This window comes from Microcaecilia unicolor, chromosome 6 (genome assembly GCF_901765095.1).
Source record: "Microcaecilia unicolor chromosome 6, aMicUni1.1, whole genome shotgun sequence".
NCBI classification, from domain to species: domain Eukaryota; kingdom Metazoa; phylum Chordata; class Amphibia; order Gymnophiona; family Siphonopidae; genus Microcaecilia; species Microcaecilia unicolor.
This window is the reverse complement of record NC_044036.1, coordinates 315,709,528-315,715,527: the sequence shown is the minus strand read 5'-3', so window position 1 is coordinate 315,715,527 and position 6,000 is coordinate 315,709,528.

Genomic DNA, 6,000 nt, shown 5'->3' with positions numbered 1-6,000 from the left:
ATACACACTCCGAGGAAAACCTTGCTAGCGCCCGATTCATTTGTGTCAGAAACGGGCCTTTTTTACTAGTTCGTTAATAAAACAGGTCTAAACCAAAACGTCCAACTTATGGCCCTGAATGTTTTTGTTTTGTTCCATTATGGCAGAAAAATGTCCATGTGTTAGGAACGCCCACATCCCACCCTTAACATGCCCCTGACTTGCCCCCTTATAATTTGAATGCATGTCTGACGGACTTCATAGAAAAACGTCTAAAAATTAATTTCAAAAATACCAATTTGGACATTTCTATGACAAAAACACCCAAATGCAGATTTATACCACTTTTTGGACATTTTTCTCTTTTGAAAATGAGCCCCATGGTAACATTTTCCACAATGAATATGCATGATATCAATTTGCATACAATGAAAGCAGTATATGAAAATCAATATACATATTCATTGTGGAAATGTTGAAAACCAGATTGAGTTGTGGCCCTTGAGGACCGTGGTTGCCCACCCCTGCATTAGAGTAATCATGCCACTGCTGATCTGGGCTGAACCACCACATAGTGAAGGCTACACTAGAGGTTTATTACCATTATTTTGTCACTAAGGAGTCTCTGGCTTGACCTTCTTTTGAATTGTTATTGCCCTACCGTCTCCTCTGGAAGGGCATTCCAGGCATTCATCAACCATGAAAACAATTTTTAATTTCCTAACACTCTTTTTTTCAAAATGTTATTAAAGAAAATATACAGAATACCAAAGCAGTACATATAAAACAGAACAGCACAATTCTGTAAATAACCCCTCCCCCCCCCCACCAACTAAACTCCCTCAACCCAAAAAGAGAAAATACTCCATACCCACTTCCCTCCCTACAAGGATAGGCACAATAAACCAAACTAGTGTAGTGGATCTGGTGAGTTTGACGATCCTGCCTGTGTCAATGGTGCCGTGGGCTGCAAAGTTGATTTCCAGCTGGTGTAGACGTCTCAAACTTTATGATACAACAGTACCCAACCAGTACGAAATGCTGTGAGTTTGGACATTTGATGAATATAGACCAGCCGCTGCAGAACCACCGACAATCCCGGCAGCCTGGGCTGTTTCCATGCAGATATCAGAACCATATTTGCTGGCAACAAAAACATTGCGCACCACAGGTTTTACCCCATCTGGTTTCAAATGCAACAGTAAATATTTAAAACTGCATTCCCACCTCTGATACTCAGACTGGGTACCCAAATCCCGTTCCCATTTCAAAGTGTATTGAGTAATTGGAGTGGAGAAGGAAAGTAGAACAAGGTAAAGACAAGATATGCTCCCTCTCCTGCTCCCACTATTCATGGCCCTGTCCAACAATGTCTCTGCCGAACTAATCTCCCCCCCTCACCTTCTGAAGAAGTATCTCATTTGAGAATACTGAAAAACAAGGGAACTGGGGACTATAAGAGCTAAAAGAAAATCCTTCTGAAAATGGAAGGAACCGACTGAAAATAATAAGAAACGGCATAAGGAATGTCAATTCAAATGCAAAGCGCTGACAAGGAAGGCTAAGAGGGACTTCGAAAAAAAGATTGCGTTGGAGGCAAAAACACAGAGTAAAATTTTTTTTAGGTATATTAAAAGCAGGAAGCCAGCAAAAGAATCGGTTGGACCGCTAGATGACCGAGCAGTAAAAGGGGCGATCAGGGAAGACAAAGCCGTAGCGGAGAGATTAAATGATTTCTTTGCTTTGGTCTTCACAGAGGAAGATTTGGGTGGGATACCGGTGCTGGAAATGGTATTCGAAGCTGACGAGTCAGAGAAACTTCATGAATTCTCTGTAAACTCTATAAACTGAAGAGTAGCAAATCTCCTGGACCGGATGGTATTCATCCCAGAGTACTAATAGAACTGAAAAATGAGCTTGCAGAGCTATTGTTAGTAATATGTAATTTATCCTTAAAATCGAGAGTGGTACCGGAAGATTGGAGGGTGGCCAATGTAACGCCGGTTTTTTAAAAAGGATCCAGAGGAGATCCAAGAAATTATAGACCGGTGAGTCTGACGTTGGTGCCGGGCAAAATGGTAGAGACTATTATTAAGAACAAAATTACAGAGCATATTCAAAAGCATGGATTAATGAGACAAAGTCAACATGGATTTAGTGAAGGGAAATCTTGCCTCACCAATCTACTACATTTCTTTGAAGGGGTGAACAAACATGTGGATAAAGGTGAGCCGGTTGATATTGTGTATCTGGATTTTCAGAAGGCGTTTGACAAACTACCTCATAAAAGACTCCAGAGGAAATTGGAGAGTCATGGGATAGGAGGTGGTGTTCTATTGTGGATTAAAAACTGGTTAAAAGATAGAAAACAGAGAGTAGGGTTAAATGGTCAGTATTCTCAATGGAGAAGGGTAGTTAGTGGGGTTCCCCAGGGGGCTCGGACCGCTGCTTTTTAACATATTTATAAATGACCTAGAGATGGGAGTAACTAGTGAGGTAATTAAATTTGCTGATGACACAAAGTTATTCAAAGTTGTTAAATTGCGGGAGGATTGTGAAAAATTACAAGAGGACCTTACGAGACTGGGCGTCTAAATGGCAGATGACGTTTAATGTGAGCAAGTGCAAAGTGATGCATGTGGGAAAGAGGAACCCGAATTATAGCTACATCATGCAAGGTTCCATGTTAGGAGTCACAGACCAAGAAAGGGATCTAGGTGTCGTCGTTGATGATACGTTAAAACCTTCTGCTCAGTTTGCTGCTGCGGCTAAGAAAGCAAATAGAATGTTAGGTATTATTAGGAAAGGAATGGAAAACAAAAATGAGGATGTTATAATGCCTTTGTATCACTCCATGGTGCAACCGCACCTTGAATATTGTGTTCAATTCTGGTCGCCGCATCTCAAAAAAGATATAGTGGAATTAGAAAAGGTGCAGAGAAGGGTGATGAAACTGATAAAGGGGATGGGACAACTTCCCTATGAGGAAAGGCTAAAGTGGCTAGGGCTCTTCAGCTTGGAAAAAAGGTGGCTGAGGGGAGATATGATAGAGGTCTATAAAATAATGAGGAGTTGAATGGGTAGATGTGAAGCGTCTGTTTACGCTTTCCAAAAATACTAGGACTAGGGGGCATGCGATGAAGCTACAATATAGTAAATTTAAAACAAATCGGAGAAAATGTTTCTTCACTCAATGTGTAATTAAGCTCTGGAATTTGTTGCCAGAGAATGTGGTAAAGGCAGTTTGCTTAGCGGAGTTTAAATAAGGTTTGGACGGCTTCCTAAAGGAAAAGTCCATAGACCATTATTAAATGGACTTGGGGAAAATCCACTATTTCTGGGGTAAGCAGTATAAAATGTTTTGTACTTTTTTGGGATCTTGCCAGGTATTTGTGACCTGGATTGGCCACTGTTGGAAAGAGGATGCTGGGCTTGATGGATCTTTGGTCTTTCCCAGTATGGCAATACTTATGACTACTCCTCCTGTAAATCTTCAAAGGGTACCACACCTCCCCCTCCTCTCAAATCTGCCTCAGGGCCTGTAAACCCAAGCCCTCCCAATGGCGATAGTGAGGGCCCAGCACTCCAAGTAGAAACTTCTGGGTGGTACGAATCGCCACATGTAAAAAATAAGTATGATTGGGAAAAAACTTAGCTCGAACCTGATCCCATACCACTAATGGACCCTGGAGCAAGGGAGGGGTCCCTCCAGCGACCTGCATCAATGCCTGGTGGGGAAGCCAGGGTATCGCCCGTAAAGAGTATGACTCCACCTAACCCTGCTGAAGATCTTTCCATGCCCTCCGGGGGCCCTGGAGCCAATCAGCAAAAATGCAGAGATTTGCTGCCTGGTAGTAGAGATGGAAAAAGGCGACCCCCCATACCTTCCTGCTGCTTCAACTGGTGCATCACTGGCCGATGAACCCTGGGTGGTCACCGTCTCCATATGTAGGGAAATACCTTTTGCTGGAAAGCAGTGAGAATTTGTTCAGAATGGAGAGAGGTAAGGCTATAAAAAGGTAAAGCAATTTAGGGAGTATCAGCATTCTGACTATATAGCCTATCCACGAGAGGTTCAACCCCTCCCATCTCTCCAACTCTGCCAAAAGTTCACAAACTTTGGGTGGTTAATTGACACTATAAAAGGTCATCCATTTGATGGGTGATATTAACCCCCAAATAGTGAATATGGTGAGATACCTAACAAAAGGGGAACTGGGCCTGGAATCAAGGTACGCACCTGGCCGGGATGGTAATATTTAATATCGCTGACTTGCTTATGTTTTACCTTAAATCCTGAAACACGACCAAACCCCTGCAATTCCTCTACCACTCCCCCAAAGAAATTTCTCCTGTTCAGTTAAGGCCAACAGGACATTCATCTGCGAAAAGCATAATTTTAGATTGAAGAGGACCACAGGACAGCCTTGTAATATGCTGGTGCTAAAGAAAGAATAGCAATAGAGACAAAGCGCATCCCCCGTAGATTTGGCCCTGCCCCCCCCCCCCCCCGCCGCCATTGGGTACCTTTGGTGGCGGGGTCCCCAACCCCCGCCAGCCGAAGTCCTTTTCTCCGGTGTGGCCGCATTGCTGATCTGCAAGGCTTCTGTTTCTGAGTCTGACGTCCTACACGTACCCAAAGGTACCCAACAGCGGCGGTGGGGGGAGGTCAAAGGTGGTGGCTAAAATGTGTCCCCTCACCATGGGCTCTGGACCCCCCCTCTTGCTGATGTCTGGCTACGTCCCAGCCTTAAACTCATCAAATATTATCATCGCAAAGTCTCTCACCCTCACTCTGTACCAGACCCTCATATTTCTGTACCCAGAAATGCACAACTGCACTTAGTTGCTTTAGAACTAATGCATTCCCCAACGCCTCAAGTGTCCTTAGATCACTTCTCCTTCTGTCTACTCCATTGGGATGTCCATTCTGTTGCAGACCTCAGTGTCATTTGCAAAAAGAAAAACTTTTTCTGTCTCCCGTGCTCAATCTCCTCAATAGCACAGCAAGATATTTTTAATGTCACTGCCATGCTTTATCACATCATAGCATTCTGCTTTCAGCATCCGCATCAAAAGACTGAAAGGGCTGTGTTGCTGGACTGGTGGCTCTAGCAGAAATCCAGAAGTGTCTGCAAAAAAAACTATGGGAAGGAGACAGGAGTGATGACACTAGGTCTTGCATTGAGTTAGGCGCTGGGGGGGGGGAGGGGGGGTGATGCTGAGGCAATATTCAACCCTTCCCCCCCAAGTGCTGTTATATATTGCTCAGCAATGACAATGGTTACCTAATGACCATATTTGTGCCAGAAATTAGCAGATAGCCCCAAACAAGTGACTTAACAAGTCAGCGTCCGTTTCCGGTCATTTAAATCATTTTGAATAGTGATCAGTAGGGTTATTTTATTTTGTTTTTAATTTACTTTATGGATGACCATACAGTTTTGTAGATTTTTTTCCAGTCCAGCAACTTAACTTAGTTTCAATGTCTGTTTTATATGCACACAACATGGCAGGGCTCTGTTTAAAAATAGGATGACTAGAACATTTAACAATCAGAAAGGAACATTTTTAGTCATACAGTTCTCAGCCAGAAGCCTGCACAATATCATAGGCTACTTTTTTTTTTTTTTTCCTCTTTGGATGGATTCATGGAAAACAAAATTTATTAAATAAGAGTCTTGTGCTGGAGGATCCCAGTTCTACTCAGTAGTGGGAAATTAGCATAGCCCTAATTTATGAATTTTGCTTCCTAAACATGACTGTAGAGTTGTTTATGGAGAGGCAGAGAAACTGGAGACCATGGGGTTAGAAAAGGGGCAAATTTCAAGAGTAAGTTTGGGAGCTATCCACTTGCTACTAGCCTACACTGGGATGAGCCACAGCCGCTGAGAGACACAGCCAGGCCTGGGGCAGAACCAGACCACCGTGCGCCGCCCTCCCCCCCACTCGTGCTGCCGCTACTGCTCACCCGCCCCCTTACCTGTCTCTACCTCCGTTGGGGGGGGGGGGTGTTCTGTC